The sequence below is a fragment of the Anomalospiza imberbis genome, chromosome 5, assembly GCF_031753505.1.
Source record: "Anomalospiza imberbis isolate Cuckoo-Finch-1a 21T00152 chromosome 5, ASM3175350v1, whole genome shotgun sequence".
NCBI classification, from domain to species: domain Eukaryota; kingdom Metazoa; phylum Chordata; class Aves; order Passeriformes; family Viduidae; genus Anomalospiza; species Anomalospiza imberbis.
Window position 1 is genome coordinate 46,096,584 of NC_089685.1, and position 22,266 is coordinate 46,118,849.

The 22,266-nt window shown below is 40.2% G+C and overlaps 2 long non-coding RNA genes across 3 annotated transcripts; one reads left to right on the forward strand and one right to left on the reverse strand.

The window, feature by feature from the left end:
- Positions 1-388: 388 nt before the first annotated feature.
- Positions 389-19,976, reverse strand: LOC137474156 (uncharacterized). The gene is made up of 3 exons (XR_010999189.1): positions 19,575-19,976; positions 13,393-14,438; positions 389-496 (listed from the first exon to the last, which is right to left on the reverse strand). It is a non-coding gene; the product is annotated as an uncharacterized lncRNA (long non-coding RNA).
- Positions 2,186-20,511, forward strand: LOC137474157 (uncharacterized). 2 transcript variants are annotated; one of them, XR_010999190.1, is made up of 3 exons: positions 2,186-2,305; positions 3,837-3,984; positions 20,222-20,511. It is a non-coding gene; the product is annotated as an uncharacterized lncRNA (long non-coding RNA). The 2 variants fall into 2 exon arrangements; XR_010999191.1 differs by lacking the exon at positions 20,222-20,511 and adding an exon at positions 18,185-18,274.
- Positions 20,512-22,266: the final 1,755 nt, after the last annotated feature.

The following is a 22,266-nucleotide window of genomic DNA, read 5'->3' on the forward strand; positions in this document are numbered from 1 at the left end:
CCGCTCGTGGATGGCTCTTGTCTTTAAGCACTCCCCTCACAATTAAATAAGAGAACGGGAAAGCCGCGGAGGCAAAAGCCGCGTTTGTGCCGGCAGCTGCGCAGCGCTGAGAGAGGCGAGTGCATTGTGCGGGGAGCGGGTGGCGGTCCCACCCGTCCCACGGGACGGCCGCGGGGAAAGGTGCGCCCGCCGCGGGCACGGCGCTGCAGCTTTGCCGCGGCGCATCGGAGCGGGACTCCTAGCGCTGGATGTCGCCGCGGAGCGAAACAAACCGGGAGCAAAGACGGAGATTTCAGCAATGGCGAAGGGATGGGAGGGGGGAGGGGGCGGCGGGAGGAGGGGGGTAAAAATAAGGGGATCAGGTTATGATAAACAGCACTGAAAAATGGCAGGAGGATAATGTTTACTTTTGAATCCCTGGCCCGCTGCCAGGCTGGCGCTGGTTTTTAGGTTAGCAGAGGTTGGAGGAAGGGCCAGACTGGGGCGGAGCTTGCTGCTGTCAAAGGAAAAAAAAGGGGACTGTAAATTGCTGTTCTCAGCTTTTTCTCTCCTCTCCACCCCCGCCCTCCCCCGAAAACAGGCAGTGCTTTCTCTTAGGCACTTAAAAATGATGCAGAATTTTAACCATCTGCTGTACCCGGAGCTCTTCGCTGGTGCTGCACAGCCTAATATTTGCAAAGTGAAGAATTTGTAAGGCTTTCTGAAATAGAAAACTGTTTGTAAGCGTGTAAAATATTTTAGGGAATCCTTTCTTTAAAGAAAGATTCTATTTAATTGCGAACGGAGAAGTGGGTATTAACAGAACTGAACCGTTTTTAGCCTACTGTGAATTCTTTCTGGAAGAGACACAGGTGTACTGCTCCATCACAGCTTTGCCAATGTAGCGAGAGCAACTGGATACTGGGGAAGTGTACAGTGATGAGAGCTTATCGTTTTTGTAACACTGTGGTTTTTTATTTTGAGGCTCACTCTGGAAGTGTAGATGTAGCTGAATGCAGCAAAGTCATCCCTTTACCAGCTGTGTGTGTTTATATGGGAGTAAAATTATTTAATGACCAATATGGGGACTGGCAAAGGAACCATGTTATTGCCACAGCCTCCTGAACTACCATAGTATGCCCAGTGCACAAAGGGAGACTATTACTAAGTAATAAGGGATGGGGAAAAGGCTTTTGAAGTGGTGAAGTTTAAAGGAGAAAGCAGAAGGAGTCTTTAATGTGGAATCCTTACTTGTCATAAATTAGATTAACTGTTTAAATGCCATGAACAGCAAATTAAATATTTCAGATGTTCATAAATCAGAATATAATGTTTGTCTGGAGTAAGAGCTGAGAAGATTTGAGGTTATTGGCTCATAATTCATCTACATATTTAAGATCAATTAGCAATTTATAGGAAAATGAGATTGTAGTGAAATATTTGAGGCATGCAGTTCCTTTGAAAACGCAGTTTGGGTTTTCTCTTTTAAGATCTGTCAATACCAGATTGTTACCTCAAGTCACTAGTTATTTTTTGTAACTGTGAGGACAGTATTTTCTTTAAATGAAACCTCTACAAATAAATATTAAGAAAAGCATTTGCTTTCTGAAGCCAATGTAGAGGCCTGGCTAAGTTTCTTAATTCAATTTAAATTTATTTTAAAAGGCTATATTACAATGTAGTTGTCTCATAGTCTACATACATTTTCTTATTTATTAAGCTGAAGACTGGGGCTGTATTTTGTCACCTGTTGCCTACACAGGTCAAAAGAGGTGGGGGGAAAAGATTTACTGATCATGCAAGCTTTTGCAGGGACCTTGTTCATCATTTCATTACCGGTTAGTAAAAAACAGCCACCTTTTTTCCCTCTGCTTTCTTGTGCCCCACAAAATTGTACAATATGTGTGCTCCTAAGAGTGCCAGAGAAGCATAATGAGGTGTTTAGTCACAGTTTGGTTGTGGTATTTGTAGAAAACAGTGCAGGAGCTGTGGGCTGGATTTTCAAGGGAACAGTCCTTCTAATCCAAGGCTGCCTAAATCCCAAACTAGTATCCAGGCAATAGCGACACTAAATTCTCCGTTTGCTTTTTGTTAGGCTCTTGTCTGCTGAACATTTTCATTTTCTTGCAAGGACTGCAGCATGGCTGGGCAGTTTGGTGGTGGGGTTTGTTCATTTGGTTTAGAGTTCTGTTTTGTTTCTTCTGTTAACCCTTGGATTTCTGTTTGCTCCCTTTATTGTAGAGCATCTCCGTAAATAGGAATGCAGGCAGTCTGAAGTGAGTGTGCTTTTCTGATATAGAATACATGGATGGGAGGGCTTGGAACAGTGAATCTTTGTTTGTGGACCAGTAAAATACTAATGTGCTAGCATTTTCCCTTATTGTGTATTTGGATTTAAAAGTCAGTGGTGTAGTGGAGCACTCCAGTATAAAGGGCAGTTTTATCTAATATTCTGCAGTTTAGAGAACAAATATTTCTTTGGGAACAAAAGACCTCAGTATTGATGTACTTTGCAAGTCATTTATACATATTTTACTGTATGTGCAAGTATAGCATTATGCAGGCTTTGAGAATTCAGAATTGTATATTGGAAACCTGTTAGGATGCAGGACTGTATGGAACTGCAAACACCTCGACTAGTAGTGAAGTGTATCACTTGCTTATAGCAGTGTTTTTTTGTGGGTGTACAATTGTACATGAATAAATATGTAGAAGATGCTGGCCTTACAAAATCACTTCGGTTTTGGTGTTATTTAATATACTATCTGTAGGGGATGTTGTCATCCCCTAACAACAACATAACCACTGTTCTTATTTTCATACTAGCTTGTTCTTTCAGCAAGCATAATAGCAGGAATCTGTGGATTCAGGTTTTAAGTTTAGTTCTAAATTTAAATAAACAAGCAGCTTATTTTAATATTATTTTCAGTCCTAATGATCAAAACCAAAAAAACCCAAAAGTATTTTCATGCAGTTATTTGCAAAAAAAAATTGGAACTCAAGTTGCTGAACCCTAAATATTGGATTTCTGCTTTGTTGTTGAATGCTGGAGCTGATTATTTGAAAATAAGTAGGTTTTTTTTTGAGATGCGGGAGAAGTTTGCTTTCTCACTTTGAATTCGTATTGACTATTTTCTGGTTAAATAGAATATGAAATGTAGTATAATTACAGTGTTGTTTAAATAATGAATTCAAGCCAGCAGATGACACAATATGCAAAACAGTTTATAGCAACAGTCAGTTTCTAGATAGTTCTGTGTACTGCCAAATTATGGATAAAAGAAATTGTATGAAGTATTATAAGAGTAAGGACATGTTGTCTGATACTTGCTATGCAGCATCATTATTACCTGGGAGAGTTTGAGGGATACGTGAGCCAGGAAAGTATTTTTTTTAAGTTTTTTTTTTTTTTCTTTTTTTAATATAAACTCATAGATGTGCCTGAGTGTCAAATCCATAGAATCCCTGAAGAGACAAGTTCTGAGATATGTCAGCTTGTAGTGTGCTGGCATGTATTACTGCTACAAAACATAAAGGTTCATCTGAAGATTCTTTGAAAAGCTCCTGTTCTGTGAATTTTTCCAGTACCAGCAGACATGTCATATAAAACTCTGAAAAGAGGTAGCCAGAGGGCTTACTTCTGCTGTCAGCATAGAATACATTTTCATTTTTTTTTTCCTGTGATTTGAATAGAGATTCAAATCAGGCCTACCAAATTTCTTTGAAATGAAACAGAAAATACAAATATGGGTGTTTGTGCAAATATATTTGTTTCTAAGCTAACTAATTAAATCAGCAATAATGTATCTGATGCCCATTAAAAATGTGGGGTTTGTTTTGGATTATTTTTTTTTCAGTGTCTGACTTGGGAAGCATTTAATGGTCAGTGGAAAAAAATGAGGAAGAGGAGGGTGTGGCTGCCGCTGAGAGGCTCTGGCCCTGCAAAGGGTCCCTGGCTTGTAGAGATATGGTCCTGCATCGGCACAAAATGAAGACTTCTTTTAGGTAAAACTGAATTATTCTTTTTTTTGTTGTTGTTTTTAATCAGAAAACAAGCAAGCATATAATCCTGCTATTTCTTATGCTTGTTTCTGAAGGCTGGTCATTGGTCCTCACTTGAGTTGGGTAGCTTTATTCACATCTTGTTTTGCTCCAGACTTACCAATTCTTTCCCTAATCAGTTATGACAAGAACTATAAAAACTCGTTTAAGCTCTGCAGAGTAATAAGAAAAATAGTTAAAATAGTTTGATGTTTTGTTTATTCTCAATAGCCAGCAAGGGACTGATCCTCTGTGTGCTGGAGTGGATCTGTACCCATATCTGAATTTTCATTTCCACTCTGCATTGTGCCTTTAGTTCCTGAGCTAGCACATATATACACAGATACTTCTGTCTGTAGTTCTTTATATTATGGCCACAATTACAGCATCATAAAGTCTTGAAATGAGACTGAGAATATTTTCAGGTTACAGTTCTTGTGGGATTAAATATTGACAGTATTTTTAGCAAAACTGGATGCTGATTTAGTTTTGGCTTGGTTTTTTTTGGTTTTTTTTTTTTTTTTGAGTCATAGACACCACTTCTTACAAGGGCAACTTGTTAATAATGCTGATTTACAATTTCAGTTCTGACCAGTTGATGTTAAAGCTGTTTTTAAGCAGTGGTACAGTTTTAGCATTCCTTTTTTTCCCTTTGCTGCTGCAAATATATTTTGAAAACGTGTGAGTTCTATTGATACCATAAGTAAAGACAGCTGATGAAACTTCAGTAGTAAAACCACTCACCGGTGTGGTTAAAGAATCTGCTCCCACATCTCATGTCTTATATTTGAGCTCATCATCTCTTAATTATGTATCCTTGTCTTCCTTTGAAGAGCAGCAATGTGTGGGTTGTGGTGAGGTATTCTCACAGCTTGGGTGAATTGTTAGCCACAAGACCAAAGACTGAGTGTAGCAAACCACTGTATGAGTGGCAATATCCCTGGATCTGACACACAACTTTGGACTGTCTTTTAATTATTAAATGGGTTTTGCAAATAATGATGCATGGATGGGGAAAAAAAAGAAATGCATTTATATGTTACGAACCAGAGCGCTGTATGCAACATTTGTATAGTAAAACAAAATCTTACAACTGAGGTTCTTGCTAATTATTTGCAGTGGCAGGGGGAGAGCAGGTGGCAAAGTAAACATACATGTTTTTACGTATTTTTGTGACACATAAATGATGCACTGACAGTGGTGTGTCAGCACCATAGCTAGCTTAGAGGATGAGGCAATTTGCATTAGATAAAATGAACTCGTCTGTTTTTTTGCCACAGAAAAGTAGAAATTACTGCACCAGAATAGGCCCATGGTGTAATTAATGCCAAGTCTACCCTGACATTTTTTACAAAATTGATTGATTGCTAAGAGAGTGACGTTCACCAGCATCAGATGCTTTTGGAATACCCTGTCCTTGTCAAAGTGCAGCAGGCAGGTCGCTTGGCTTTGCACAAAGGTCCGTGTGGTCTTTCCAGCAAACAATCCCATCCAACTCTGTATTTTTGGAGGCTATGGATAGAATCATTCTTTCTGATTGCTGATGTGCCTTAACAAGTCATTGATTTTCATATGCTCAGGCTGTACTTTGAAAAATAATACATTCCTGTAGTTTGAATTTACTGCTCGTTTAATTTAGCTGAATCATTTCCCTTTCAAGACTGGAAGCAGGTGAGAAAGTCGGACTACAGATCCTGACTTTCAGACTGTGTATCTCTGTTGTGTTCCCTGTTACTCATATGCTCAGTGACATAAATAGTTTGATCACTTTAGGTTTTCATATATGGCAGTCTCTTAAAAGTGACATTGTTGTAGACACCTGCCCTTGCACTTGTGTTACTTCTGTAGCTTTAATGAGGAAAAGCTCATTAGCATTCTCCAGGAAGCTGTTTCCCTTGCAGGCAGATACTAGAAGGATAATGTTTTCAACACAGAACTCTTTTCCTGCTTGACTTACCTGACATTATTGCATATCCCTGAAAGTTTGTTATGGTGGCACTCAGGGCCTCCCCTTGGAGAATGTTGCAATATGATCTCCCTAGCAATTATTTAAAAAAAAATATATTTATTGTGTTTCACATTCACTCAGTTTGGTTAAACCCTTCAGTAACTCCAGTACTCTCCCCTTGCTTTTCATTTTTGCCACTCTTTATTTTACAGCTGATCTTTCTAAACATGAACTAAAGTTAAAAACTGATACCAGCATGGCCTCTGCATTCAACAGGTCTTAACATTTGTCTTGTCAAAATGTCTTTTCGTTTGTACATTTTACTTTTGGCTCCTTAGCTTGTTTTTTAATCAATACTCCAACTTCCAGTTGTGACTATTGTGTTTTCCTTATGGTCTTCATGGGTGACATTGTCAAAGCCCTTTTGCAAGGCCAAATAAATAATAATGAATTCTGTGGAGGCACTCAAAAAAGTCATATTTTGTGTTATGCTATCAATGTTGTTTTTCTCCCCATTATGTAATCCCTGCTCAGGCATTAAGGTTATAATCTTTTAAAGTAGCCTTCCAGACGGTTTACTAAATCACAGAATTCATTGGCATGTAATCTGGATCATCATTTGTGGCTATTTTTGGGGACTGCTGTCCTTTCATTCCTGATAGAAAAGTGCAGGTTTTTGTTGGAAGCCCTGCCTCCAGCCTTGGGCTGCTTCCGAAATGCTGTGTGTATCCTCAGAATGGCTTGCCTTTAATTATTCCCTTTATTTCAGCACTTTCTGTTTTGTTATCTGCTGTTCTTTCACCCTTTACTTGCAAAAGAATTGATTAATGGGATTAGCTATTTGAAAGGACCAGAGGGGACAATTTTGTGACTTGAATATCATGGCTTTTTCCATCTATATTGAGCATAAAAACTTTTTCTTTTAACCGAAAAGGTACCTTTTGATCTGTCTGGAATTCTGGGCATCAGGAGAGATAGAGAGGCGTATCTTAGAATATGAGGTAGGGTCAAGATTGCTCCATCCCCCCAAAAAATGGACAGTGCAAGGATGTTTCCTCTGTTTTCCTGTTTAAGAGAAGGGACATCTCATTCCCTCACTTTCCTGAGTGTTATTTTTGCTTCCCATCTTGGAGGGAGAGTACTGTTGGCTGGTGTGAAAGAGAACTGAAAAATAAAAGACTAGGAATTTCCACTGGAAGAAGTAGTGGATGTTTTTTATTTTTTATGAATATCCCAAATTAGGAATCCACCTAACAAGAAATGTTAGTATGGTTGTACAGGGTGAGAAAAGGCAAGGTTCCTTCTGTGCATAACTAAGTAGCTCAAGGTCATAATCAGCCATTATTTTTTCTGTGGTGTTTTTCATTGCCTTTCTTTACTCCCTTTGTTTCCCAGTACTATTTCAGACTTGCCCGACAATTGTTGTGCATTCTTCCTGCTTCTAATGTATACCAATAAATTGTCCTTATGCCACTGGTTCAGTCCTTATGCTCCCAGTCTCCATTTTAAAATCTTAATGCCTAAGTATATTCTTTGTTCTGGTTGTTTCAGTCCAGTGCCTTTTGGAAAAGGTACCCCTTTGCCTCAGCCTGATGCAAAGCTTTGCTCAGTACTCACATTGCACTTGCCCACCTGCTCCTTCTGTGTCTAAAGACTTTGTTACCCTTTTTTCCTGATGGAGATGCTATGCTTGCATAATCTTTTGTGCCAAAAAGCAGAGTGTTTCCCTTGAAATCGATGGGAAGATCTGATGAACATACAACATTATTTTAAATACCTGCTGTTCGTGTTTGCTTTGTCCTGGACACAGGACAAAGCAAAATCTGTTTCTAAACCTGTTGTCAAGGCTTTCTGACTCCACTTTCTCTCCTGGACTCCTGGTGTAGAATAAAAAGTCTAATACTATCATATCAGATTTCGGGGAACAGCAGTCACAGGAAAGTGTGTTACTAGATTTGTTTTTTTCAGGCACAGAACTGGGCAGGTGAGAGTTGCTCCACGTGTGAGTCATTCACCCCCCCTGCAGTGGGAATGATGCCCATCACCGTGCAGACACATGCTTTGCAAGTTTCTTCTTTACTCTTGGCTGTGTTGTAATCTGCAGTAAGCTTCTGACTCCTACTACTGGGGTGAGAAAAGATCAGAAACCACAGGAGCAGGAGCTGCACTGGTGGATGAAGAAGGGCCAGTGCAGGCTGGGTGTAACGAGATCCCAGCTTGCCACACCTCTTGCATTAATTCATGCTGCTAGAAACTAAAAAGGTGAACATATTGTTATGGATCCAAAAATAACTATTTTGCACAAAGTGTCTGAGAATGGAAGGACACTATCTCAGCCCTCTCCCTGTATGGTTCATGCTGTTTTGTGGGACTCTAGGACCCTTATTTTTGGAGTTTTGACCGCTCCTGATCCTCTTCTCAAAGCTACTGGTATTGGGTGATCTCATGCTGATTCAAAATCATTTACCCTATGTGAGATTTGTCTTTGGTGCTGAGCTCCCTGCACCAAAGACTTTGATCTAAAGCTTGCCCCCCTTGCCTGGCTTGATTCCTGTTATTTTCTTCTGGAAGCTCTAACATATTGTTCAGCTTAATCAGAGGTGCCTCTGCCTAAGGATAAAGAAAGCAAAGTATCTTAGTCTGGACCACTCTCTTCTGTGTGCTCTTTTCCTCCTGTCGTGGCCGTCTAACTGATGGTAATATCTGCATCCCAGTGAGCCGTATTATCACAGATAAGGAAACCAAGGTACAAGCAAATTTGGGATCATTGAGCAGCCCAGTGGATTAGAGATGAGAATGGAAAGGAGACACTCCAACGTGCTGTCTAGCTGTATGTTAATGCAGCATTAATTTAGCTGTTTCAGGAGATGTATGTCTTAATACCATTTATTAATAATGACGTTCTAAGATATTAGGAGAAGTTGGTAAGAGAAATCTTAACAGCCAAAAGAAATACTTATTTAGCCTGATAAAGTTTAGCAATCAGCATATGTGAAATTATATAGGCAGCATATTTTCCATTTATTTTCCTTGTTCTCCTCTTTGCAAGTGAACCATCGTGGAGTTAGCAAATGTCTACAGCAACAGGCAACTTCTCTGCCCATTCACAGACTACGTGATATTTTGAGAATTTCATTTGTAACAGTTACTTGCACTTTTTGATAATCACTTTAAGAACCAATCAAATTTATAAACCAACTCAGAATTTTTCAAAAGGAGATAGAAAATTAAAAAATTGTAATGCGATGATAAGTTTTCACTTAGAATATTTTGATAACTTTAAAAATTACTTTCAAGCAGCTGGTTAGCGCTGCAGAAATTAACCTGGTTCTGAAATGTGAATTTGTACAGACTTTTGCTCTGAAAATAGTGTGGCACTGAGCCATGACAGCTTAAGGTGTCTGTTTTTTGAAGGGGGGGTAGATGGGGAAGTCCAGTGATTTAGTGACTGAAGAGAGTTGCCACTTGCTGAGCTCCATCCCTAGGGATATGACCTTTTTAATCCTCTTTAGTTAATGTATTGGTGATCTTTACTTAGGCAGAGTAAACAGTGTTGTTCTGAACAAAGGGGAGGTCATGCTTCCTGCATTACACTCTGACCCCGGGGTCATGGCCTTTGTTCACTTCTCAATGGGAATTGCTCTCCGAGGGCCGCCACAAAACCGACAGCTAATTTCGGCACGTGCTGGCAGAGAATGGCAGAGTATCAGGTTTGCCCCAACCCAACCTCCAAGGCCGCTGTGCTTGCAGCCACAGGGAAAGTCAAACTATTTCAAAGAGGACGTATTAGCTCTTTCATTACCAGTGGCCGTGGCACTTAATCCTTCGCTGAAGTAAATATATTGCTTGGGTCTTCCCCCTGTAATTCAACTGCTCACTTTTATTAGCCTTTACTTTTTTTTTATCCCTGACTGGATTCTTCCAAAGGAAGAAGCACAGACTAGTGAAAAACAGTGATTTCTTCCCTTAAAACAAAGTGAGAAAGCACATGGCAATTGCAGCATCAAACTTGGGCCTCTGAGATCTCAGAATGAGCCTTGTTTCCCAGCCTGTAAGGGAACATAGTGCTGTGTCCCAGAGGATTGTATTCAGCGCTTTTTCCATAACTGCTTCTGTGTGTTGCAGCAGGGCACGCACACACAGGGCCCTGTGAGGCCAAGCATGGCAAGCACGGGATACTGAGCCAGAGAGAACTAGAACTTCCTCGTCTTTATCATTGATTTTATGCAAAAAGGCTGGGATTTTTTTTCTTTTTCTTTTCTTGGCTTTGAAAGTAACTTGTGGCAGAATGCGATGCATCTCATTTTTAGGTGCTGTCACTAGGGAACCTATATAAACATGGAAGCTGAGATAAATTATCTGGAAGACTTGCATGCAGAAAACCACCACCTTTTACCGAAAGTTGGTTCTTTTTCATCTGTATGCTCTTTTTGCTCTGCAGTTAGATCTGTGAAATACAGTTTTTGATCATAAAATAATTAAGCTATAAACACATAACTTCAGTCAGCATATGGCTTTTCCACATTTTTTCCTTCTATCAAAAAAAACCCACCCTAATTGCTGATGACAGCCAAGTTGTGTAAAACACAGCAGGGTTAGAACTGAGCACAAGGGGTCTGAGTGTATTGGGGGGGCTTATAATGTTGCCATCACAAAAATAAATAATGCTACAGTAGTAAACTTTGTAACTTCTGTAACTGTCAACATGAATAGGATTAAGGTAAAAACATGTCTTTGCATTCCAGTCATTTCAAGTAAAACATTATGTCCCTCTTTTAAGTTTCCTTGCAGCTGAATTATTTAAACAAACACTTCTAATAATCTACTCTTAGACTTAAAAGTACATTCTGTAATACAGCAGAATGAGCTCTTTTAACAAAAGCAGTGGCTGCGCAGCTGAGCTATCACACCCTTCGAGTGAAAACTTGCATTCAGAGCTGAACCAAATGTGAGCAGCAAGTGATGCTGACTGCAGCAATACTGAAACCAGCCTCTCTGTGTCCCTTATTTGTTGCTGGAAATTCCCAAAGTTCACTACTTTTAGATTTTTTATTGGAAGATAGAGTGGAAATGTATATTTACCTGTTTTCCACTAAAAATAATATTGTCAGGTTGACATAAGTCTATTACTCCCTCGTGTTACTTAGTTAAAATTAATATGTTTACTAACAAAAATACAAAGGCCATCTCCTTTTATCACTTTTTTTCAGTACTAATATTGCTTTTCTGTTATCTGTACGATTTTAGAGACTAAAGAGAGTCTCAAGGCAATGCTGTTTGCAGTATTTTGGGGCTTTTTTCTTGCCTTAAAACACTGATGTGGTTGTGCCTCCTTTGGAGTTAATGAGCTGTAGAGAATTTTAAAATGTGGATAGCAGCTTGCAGTTTAAAATAAAAAAGTTAAGAAAATACTCAGCCAGTATTCAAATTTTAAAATACTTATTTTTATTTAGAAAGATAGTAACTATAGGATGCCTGATGAAACAGAAAACTAATTATTTTCAGAGTGTGTTAAACATGTCAGCATGCAATATGATAATTTAGGATGCCATTGCATTGTAGAATTGCTTCTTCTGAAAGATCCTTACTGGGAACCTTTTGGAATGCTTTTGCTTTGAACATTCCTGACTCAGACCTCTCAAGATTTTTTTGTTTGTTTGGGGGTTGTTGGTTTTTTGTTTATTTTTTGTTGGTTTTGGTGTGGGTTTTTTTTTCTTTTTAGTCTTGTTTTACTGTTTAAAAAAGAGCTTTACACAGTAAAACAAAACTAAAGCTTTTATTCTGTGGCAAGGTTTAGATTAATAGAATGAGCAGAGAATAGTCTATTTTACTGTGTGAACTTGATTTCTTAGCATTGCTATTTCTGGCACTGATTTTTCTAGCTAGTGTACCTGGTAAAGCTTAATGGTGGGTAAGATTTCTCTAATTTCCTAGACAAACATGTTGCTGAAATTAAAACATAATCTTCTTATTTTGGTATCAAATGTGTTTCCAAATGTAACCCCTGCAGTGAAAACCAGTAGGAACCATTAATATTTAATAGCCTTCTCTCTTTAGCAACTGGTGTATACTTGTCTGTACTGCTTTTAATAGGACACCATTTCTGCTTCCTTGTTGATTTCTTTGATCCTCTGGACCATTGAAATATATCAGTTTAAGGAGGAAAAACATTAAATTTTTTTAAAATCGTCCTGTAGAACATGGGGTCTGGTCAGGCTTTAGGTGTGCTATGGAAATTACAAAGCCTGTTCTTTACATTTTAAAGATAAAGATTTTTCTAAACAATAGGATGTATATTCAGGCCTAGTGTAATTCAGCAAAATTCATTTGATACGAATGCTTATTTTCCTTATTTGTCTTATGTCAAAATCTGTTCTTGTGCCTCCTTCCATTAAATAGTTGAGTAAAAAGAAGTATGTGAAAGTGTAAAAAAGCTACCTGGGTGCAGATAGCTGCATATCATATGTTCATGTGTGTGTGGTTTTTCAATTAATACTTGGGTGAGCAGAAAATACAAGACAGACGTCAGTTGCACCTGTAAAAATAAAAAGGCAGCTTCTCTGGGAAACTGCATGGCTCAGTTTTTCTGTGGTAAGAGGATCCTTGCGTTTTCCACTGACGTTAACCCCTTTGGAAGGAAAAATGCATTACAGCCTCAAAATGGTGTTCTCTGTTAGGGAAACACAAAGATGAGCTGGAATTGTGCAGTAGTTCAGTCACAAAAGGGCGTTTTATAATAGATTTCCAATAATTTTCTTAGACTTCTTAGACAGTAAACGTGATTGTCCTATAGAAATGTTTCCCCATGAGCATGGGATCCCTATTTGCTACACAAACAGTCGTGTAAGTGTAGTTTTAAAGCAAAAGTGTTTTTTCAAGTCCCGACAATGAGTCTGAAGTACCTGTTTTGCTTTCCCCTCTGAGCTGAACACTCAGGGCACTGCCAGCTGAAGGCTGGAACATTTTGGTGAAATCCCTCATGTCAGTCTCCCTCTGGCTCCCAGGTGTGGGAGCAAGGTCCTGCATCCAGGCAGTCCCAGAGCAGGGAGCCTCGTTCTCTGATCATAGGGATGAGTTGTTATGGTAACACCGAGGGATAAAATTCCTGATGATCTAGTGCTGCTACGATCAACTTCTTTTATGTAGTTCTTACTCTGTATTTAAGTTGTGTTAAGGTTTTTAAAATGTTGCATTTATTTATATAACTAGAAAAACAATGGTCCTGAACCGTGCCTTCCATTTATTTTCCTCTTGTAATTCAAATATAATCCTTAATTAGTAATCTTTAGGTTGCATTATAAAAATATTATCATTTCTATTGTGCAGAATTACATAAGCAGCATTTAGAGTCTTATTCTAATGGTATTCACACTTACTGGACTGTGCTAGCATGAGATTGTAACTGCATACATACACATACATACCTATATCCAGGTGTCCCATACTGCACTCATGTACAGAAGGGACAGAGTATGTGATTTTGTTGAAATGATTGATGGGGGGAGGTGGAATTGTTTAATTTTATTACAGATAAATGACAGAAGTAATATGAGCTTCAGACATCAACTTTAATTTTGGTATTTGGCTTCAAAACTTTTTGAAAAACAGCTGTATTTCTAATTGAGTCAAGGAGACTTCTCCACGTCAAACCCAGTCGCATTCTTCTGTTGCCAAGAGACAAAAGGTCCGGGATTTTTCTCCCTGTCCACATTTCTTACTAAGTTACTTCTTTGCATTAAAAAAAATACTGTACAGTTTTCTTGAAATTTTTGGTACATAAAAAAAAAAGTCATTGCATTATATTTCTGTTGGTAGCTTTTTCTGGGAATATACATTTAAGAGTTGACTTTTTAATATTTCAGTGCTTTGATCAGCCATCTAAAATATTCAGTAAAATGCTTTAAGGCCCTAAGAAAAAAATACCTAAATTTGAAACTTGAAATTACCATGGATTAGTCACAGAAATCCCCTGGGATGAACTGAAAAACATAGTTCACTGAATAAGTCTGGAAGCAGGTTTTCACAATTTTGGCCCCCCGCTTTTTTTTTTTTTTTGCAATGCCAGTTTTAGTATTCATGCTGCACTTTATTAGTGTAGACAACACAGCAAAAACTTAATTTGGTCTTTTCCTTATAAGGGCTTTTGTGTTGGAAATAAACTTCAGTAAAATCACCTTTATTAAATTATGGCACACATTTAATGGTGTGGATGCTGATTTGTCTTTGAAACAGCAAAACGGGAAATTAAAGGGTTTTAAGATACTTTTTGCACTGAATTTCTGCTTTGCTGATAACACGAAAATGACCCTCCTTTCTAAAATGCATTTTACACACCAGTGTGGAGTGACAGCCCAGGAGGATGCATGGCCTCATCCCGAGCCTTGGCGGTGGCCCTTTCTGTTCACAAGGAGAGAAGAGACCTTTAGTTTTGTCACCTGTGCATCTGTGCAGGGCACTGTGTTCACTGCAACTGAAACATAGCAGAATCATGTTAAAGATGAGTTTATAACTTCAGGCATCCATTCAAAATTCATGAAACTTAATAATGCTCGTGTGACAACTCCAATAAGTGTGACACGACAGACAAAAGATTCAAATGACACCATTCATGGAATACAAATTCTATAAAGTACTGTCCTTTTTCACAACTATTGATTATACCTGCAGCTCATACCAGGAGTGTAAAAGCCTGTATTTATGGCTGGATAAACACATAAATACTTCCAGTAGATTCATTATTCTCTTGACATTATATTCTATTATAATAATAATGTGGCAATATCGTTCATGTTAGGAGGGTTTTAGTTTTCAAGGAGAGGGATTTAAATTTACCAGTGCCAATATACTCTTACTGTGTGAGGTTCCATTATCCTTTAGATAGCCAATCTAAGGTGCACCTTATGTACCCTATATTTTACCTTTAATGGGCTCAAAAGAAATGGCAAGTTGAACTGTGGAGCTGAAGTTGACCACATAAATACATGTGATACTAACACTCAACTCATAAACAGAATTCTGTATCTACAACCATTTTAGATTGTCTCTGTGTGTAGTAAGAAATTGCAGTTAAGATATGAAAGTGATACTGTAATGGAAGTCCCTTTTTATTTTTTTACAGTTCATGCAAATTTTTCATCTTTGCTAACATTTCACTACCAAAAAAACCACAAAGGAATTTGTGCTATATGTAAATTTTGTGTGCCTTGCAATTCACTTTGTTCAGGATTGTTGCACTCTGGTGTAATTAAAACATAGGTACTTAATATAAGAGAACTTGGTCACTGGACTACTCTTGAGTAGTTTAAAAACCTTTAAATAATTTATGATATAAAGGAATTTTAAGCTCTTTTAGACCTGAGAAATTGTACATTTTCAATGAAGATTTTGTCATGTGTGTTTGTTTACTTTTTGCAGCTTATCATTCTCTAAAATCAAACTTTTTTTTCCCCGCCAATGTGTTATTTTCCCTTTTCTTTTCTTCCCTCCTTTTTTCCTATATATATATATATATATATTTTATTTTATTATTTTTTTTTTAATCTCCAGCAACTCTTTGTGCGAGGCACCCGGTTCTAAGCAGAGGCGCCCATTAGGTAGAGGGAGCGCTGGGTGTGCAGCCCCCCGGCAGTTTGAACGCAGTGCTCCCAGGCAGAGCAGGGAGCGCCCGCTCGAACTTTCCGGGCGGGAATGCCGGGCTGTCGGGATAGCCGGGCTGTCGGGATAGCCGGGCTGTCGGGATAGCCGGCTGTCGGGATAGCCGGGCTGTCGGGATAGCCGGGTGTCGGGAATGCCGGGCTGTCGGGAATGCCGGCTGGGAGCGAGCTCTCTGTGCACGGCTGCCAAGGGGCCGCGCTCACCTGCGGCCGGCGAGCGAGAAGGAGCGGGGCCGGCGGTCCCGAGGCAGGAGTGGAGTAAAAAAATAACGGGGAAAAAAAGTTGCAAGATAAACAACATTATGTCGGTAGCACCCTTAAAAACCTGCTAATGCAACCACCCCTTTTAATGCCTCCTTTCTTGGAGGAAAAAAAAATTAAAAAATAAATCACTCATCTTAGTGCCAGAGTTTCACTTATGTTGATACCGGTTTAATGCCAAGTTTTCTGTACAACACTATGGTTAAAGTTTATACAATAACATAGTATTTTTAAAGTACAGTGTACTGAAGGAAGTGTTTTTGCAAAATGCTTCTTTATGCTTTGAAGGAAGGGTGTAGAAATACATCCTCATTCGGCTTGCTTTTACAGTTTAGATAATGTCAGAATTGCCTATTTGGTATTTCAGTGGTTTTCCCCCATAATTTAGTAGGCCACTGATCCATTGGAATTAATGCAAGTTATCCAGCAGTAAATAGAACTTTCCTAAGTAACCTGCACAGTGGCACTATGTGTAATTGCTGTCCTTTCTCTGAAGCATGCACCCCTGTAATCCCCAGACTGATCCTTTCAGAGAATGGTCCACAAGACTGCTTTGCTTTTCTAGATAGATTTTAATTATTTTTATTTTAAATTCCTAGAAAGTATCTCTAAAAACAAAAGCTGTCTAAATGTTAAGTAAAATTATTCTTGGTGATTTTTTTTATAATCTGCACTAGAATTATTTTAGTGATACAATAAAATAAAAAAGGAGGAATTTACACTTTTCTGGATAATTTAATCTTAAAAAAAAAAGTTTATTGGATTATTAAAAAAAACAACCTAAGAATGCACCTGATCGTTTTTTATTAAATTTTTCTGAAGGCTGTTAGATTACAAACCATATTGCAAATGAGCTGTATTATCTGGAGAGCAAAAAATCATGATCTATTTAGAGGTGACCTCAGTGTGGATGTCTCTGTCATACCAAACTGAGAGGAAAGAACAAGAGATGCCACTCTGAATTAAAAGACAAGGAAATTAATTAGTGTTCTGCAGGAGTATTTATAATGAGTTTCCAATAGACAGAACTTGAGATAAAGGAAAAGAAAGGAGATATAAAATTCTGTATAGTATAATCTGTGGTGTGAAAATACTGGCTTACTACTATTTGCATAATTTGAATTTATTCAGGGTTGATGAATCTTAAAATAATTCTTCCACCTCCCCGTTTGGAATTCCATTTCTGTTAAATGAAGCTTACAAATTGAACTTGAGGTAATTGTTTTCCTGTTTCCTGAATCCCTAATTTTTTAGTTCTGCGGTAACCTCAAGTTAGACAACTTTCAACCTTACTTTACGACTGTGGTGACAGACAGAATGCATTTATGTATCTCCTTGAGGAAGGGTAGGTTTGGGTGGATGAATATGAGCCATAATTGCGTAAAGGCGAGGCACTTTTAACCCTCCAAATGCACCAGAATTATCCCCATTAGGAGCAGTCAAAAGACGGGATGAACCCCAGCTGTTTTCACATTTAACAAAAAATGAGAAAGAAAAGGGCAGGTATGAAGAGTAAAGAACAAGAGGACCTATGTTTTATATGGAAATAGAAAAATAAATAGGGAGCTAAAACTCATATCTGAGAAACAAGGGGGAAAGTCATTCAGAAAGCTGATTAAATACAAGTAAAACACTCTGAACTAAGCAATTTGTCTTATGTAAGTCGGATCCTTCTCTAAAAAATAGGTCTGTCTTTTATATTTCATTGGAATTAAAAGTTGTTGACTGCACTGTCACGTGTAATCTCTTTTTTTCTGTTCAGGGTTAACATTCTCATCTGTGGATGTTCTGTTAAAATAAATACTATCAGAAATATCATGCCATTATTTTAAAACAAAAATTATTATAGTTCTAGCTGGATGTGATGGCTATCTGCTACTAAGGCTGTTATCCAGGAATTTTGCTTGCTTTTGCTTTTTAACCACCCAGAATTTATGTACATCCTCTGTATCCACGGTCTATATGCAGTAGAGACCAGTTATTAGAAGAGGTCAGAATTACTAGGTGTCATTTTACTGAAATAAATATTTGTGGGAAAGTTACTGTTTAAATATCTTGTCAACTGTGTCCTGATAATCTCTAGTATGCTTTTACTATAGTTCCCTAAAAATAAATATTAGAAACATTTTGTGGTTTCACACCATTAAAAAAAAAAAAAAAGTTGGTAAGGGAAAACTGTAAAACATGTATTTTGCTTACAGAAGAAATATGTATTCTCAGAATGCTGGTGGTTGAGCATTTTCTAGAGATCTGAGGCTGGATCGAAATGGGTAACAGAGGTTCCCTAAATTTGCCACGGCAGGAGTCGTTGGAGCTCGGAGAAACCCACATGTGCCACCCCGTGCCCTCTGGACTTGGCTGAGACTGAGCACTTGGAGAGCAGGACTCGCTGGCTGCCAGGCCTGGGGCTGGAGCTGGGCTCCACGGCCAAGCGGCTGCTCCAGCCCGGGCAGGGCTGGCCATGCCAGGCACAGGCCGTGCAGCTCTGCGGCTGCCTGGTGAGCCGGGATACCTGGGGTGTGGAACAGAGCCTTTGTCACCATCTTTACCACAGCTGGGCACTGAAATGCTGCGCTTGGTGAGGTTATGGGAGGAGGAAATGAATCTTGGAAAGAGCCTCTGACTGTGAAACCCTCCGCTCCATTTTGCAGGATAGCGTGTTGGAGAGCAGCTGCTTTGGATGGGATAGAGGCATATGTCTATGGGTTTTCTTTTTACATTGCAGGTTTATCTATCACCTCATGATCAATAGTTAGTGGAATAAAAGATCAATTAATATATTCTGTTTCCTGAAAAATATTTTACAAACTTCAACACACATGGTATTGACTTTTTCAATCAGTTGAAGCTGCCTAGCTGCTGTAAAAGTACATCAGGAAAGCAATGATACCATAAGCAAAATTAATAATAAGTGAGAGGGACAACTATGACTTTCTTTCAGTAACTATGTAATCCCTTTTTTCTTACAGTAACATATTTTCCACAAAGAAGATTCTTCAAGGTTGAATCTTGCACAGTCTCCTCCCCCTCTCCACCCTCCCCCCCCACTTCCCCCCCCCCCCCCCCCAGTGCAGGGCAAATCAAATGCTTGACAACGTTTTTTGTTAGGAAAGCACATGAAAAAAATTTTGAATATACCAATAACAGAAAAAGTCTATATATTTTTATTGCAAGAAGGAGATTTCATTGGCTGAATGAAATGGCGAGATGTGACGCAAAAGGACACTTGGACGGTGGAAATGCTGATGTATGCCAAAGCAGGCGCACCAAGAAATGCTGTTGCTATGAGAGAAACAGAGGGAGAGGGAGGGAGGGAGGGAGAGACCGTGAGAGAGCAACTTGTGGAGGCCTTAATTTTCCTTTTTGGCTTATAGCAGAGAGACTGCAACGTCTCCCGTTTCTAGCAGGGAGGGTTTAGGAGCTTCCAGTGGGTATTTTCATGAGGCTGAGCATTTAGTGGAGAGGAGGGAGATGAGAAAGATGCAGGTCACCTTAGAGCACAAAAGCAATTGGAAAGTAGGAGGCTGTATGTACTGAGCCAATGATCTGTGCTATGATAGATACACAAATTAGTACGGCAGATGAAGCAGCTTAGCTCATTATCCACCTGATGGTACTGAGACTTACAATTCAAAATGACAGAATTAAAATGCAGGCACACACAGACACACACAGACATATAATGACCCCACCTTTTCATCTTATGAATTATCCAGCTGGGATACCGACGTCTCCTGTGTAATATTCTTAAAGAGCTGCAATAAATTCACCTTGTGAGTCCATGAGCCAGAAAAGGGGGAAAATAATTTGCAGGAATTTTTTTTTTTGTCTATCTTCTTCGGCAAGGGGGAAAAAAGTTTGTGCTATGAGCTTAGCCTAGCAGCTTCTGGAACGTGAGCCAAAAGGGGCAGGAAGTTGTTTTACAATAGCGTTACAGTGATCTGCCACAAATGGAAAAAGCCAAATGTTGGACTCGGCAAAGAGAAAAAACATCCTTCTCCCCCTCGCTTCCCTCCTCTTGCCCCTTAAGAGGGAAAGGAACGCTGAGCTAGAAGTTCTTTTTTAATTACCTCTTGTAAGTAATTGAAAGATTATCTTACTTGCATATTCCATGGCAAGCAGGAGGGAAAGAAGTATCAAAGGGACGTTTAAAAAATGCACTTGGTAACTAGCAACGGGACTTTTGGCACAATTCCTTGAGTTTGCTTGAGGTTATGGAGGGGGATGGGGAGAAGAAAAGCTAGTCGACGCAGCACGTTTTCTTTAAAGAAGGGGAGGGTGTTTGGAGGCAAAACTATATAATTTTTTTTCTTTTTTTCTTTTTTTTTTTTTCTTAAAGGAAATGCATGTTGATCTTCTGAAGCTGAATCCTCAGGCATTTGTGGCCCGTCTTTGCAGCCTGGTATGTTTTTTGTGAGTGTGTGCGAGCGCTCTCAATCAAACAGCAATCATGGCAGCTGTTTTTCTTCCAGCACAGCAGTTGAGCTGTCTCGCCCAAATGCTTATCAGCTTTTGACTCGATGCCAAGAGAGTTATAAGGGCCAAGCAGCCTGAGCTTGGCTGTGCAGCTGGTTTGGAAGTAAGGGCATGAGAAAACAAAATCGCAAAGTTTTTCTGTCACATACAATATTTACGTTTTCAAATAGCCATTTTCAGCTCGGTAGGTTGGGGTTGGTTCTGTGTGTGTGTGCTGTAGTTCGAGATCTTTGCGGACTGCTGTGTTACTCAGAGCGGTGTAGGTGTGTGACTGCAGAGAGGAGCCTCTTCTCTCCGTTTAATCCCGGGAGGTATTTCCGTAGAAACCACCCCCCCACACACACCCCCACCTCCCCCAATTAAAAGCTTCATTAGCCGCACTGCCCTGTCAAGCATATTGCCATAGCGTGGGTGCATTTACATTCCAGCGCAGCGCCTTTCCTCCCATCGCTGCCTCTCTGCCGGGTCCCCTCCCAGCGGCGCCGTCCTCATCGCAGCCCCCGGCCCGCGGGGGTACCCGGCGGGGGTCACAGCAGAGCCGGGCTCGGTGCGTGTCCGTGTGCCCATGGCTGCGGGGGATGGAGAGGAGCCTGTCCGCGCAGGGCCGTGCCGCTTTCATCATCAGCTCCAGCCCGCTGCGTTTCGCTGGCTCACGTCCTCCTCCTCCTCCTCCGCCAGACTGCTCCAGTCGCTCACAAGAAGGAGGCTGGACTCTGGAAAGGCGGCTGGTGCTCGCATTCTTGCTGCAAGGGCCTCCCCTTCAGACGGCCTTTGCCAGAGCAGAACTTTTAAAAATGCTGCAAATAGGATCTTCTTGTTCTTCTGCTTGCCTGAGCCCTCCTCTCCTCTCCCAGCGTTCCTGAGCGGGGCTGGTTCTCGCCTCTCCTGCGCTGTACATCCCAATGCAGAGGGCGAAGCGCCGAGGGCTCGTCCGTCTGCTCATCCCTTTCCCTCACTCCCTTTCCCCTCTGTTAAGGAAATGGATTCCTTTGCCTGAGCAATGACTCGGGCTTTGCAGGTTTGTGTGCTTTGAGGATGAGGGCTTTTGCTGGTGATTTTCCTCCCCGGAGTCCCAGTGCACAGTGCTGCTCAGGGAATGAGCCTCTTGCTTTCTCTGCCTTTCTCTTTCGTAGAAATATATTTTTAATGGCTGTAGGTATCTGCACCATGTAAATAGGGTGTGTGATATCCCACCAAACCCCTTGTAATTGGACCGTGGCTGAAAAGGAAATATGGGGGGGAATGTCTGAGAGGGCAGGGGGTGTACAGGTTGTTTCGTCCTTACAGACCTTCCCCCCCCTTCTCCCCCCCCCCCTCCTTTTCTCTGCTTAGGAGGGAAAAGGGGATGTGCAACAAAATGCCGTCTCTGGGACAGGTGCCAGCTCCCAGACAAAAGAAGTAAAATAGGCGGTAAAGAGGGAGGGGGGTGGGGGGGGGAATTAATAGGCAACAAAAATAGGAATCGAAAATCTCCGAGAGGCTGGGCTGGCGAAAGGGCTGGTGCCCGACCGGCCTTTTTGCAGAATATTTTCTGTGCGATGGGTGGGAAGGAGAAAGTTGCGGCACACTTTTTATTCCTGTCTCCTCTGCAGACGCTTGGGAGCGTGAAGGGAGGATGCTTTTTTTTTTTTTTCCTTTTCCTTTTTTTTTCTTTCCCCCCTCCCGCTTCTTCTTTTCCCTCCTTTCTACTGAATTATTCATATTGTCAGTGGTGAAGCCAGGACTATTAGCATGCATCAGACATGCTGTTTGTCTGTTTGCTAACATTCTTCATTCAGGACTTGTTAACTACCAGACAAGCTTAACACGCTTCTCTTTTTTCCCCTCCTCTCCTCTTTCCCTCCGTCTCTCCCCCCTCGCTTCCTCCCCTCTCTTCTCCCTTGCTTTCTGCGTGCTCTGCTCCCTTCT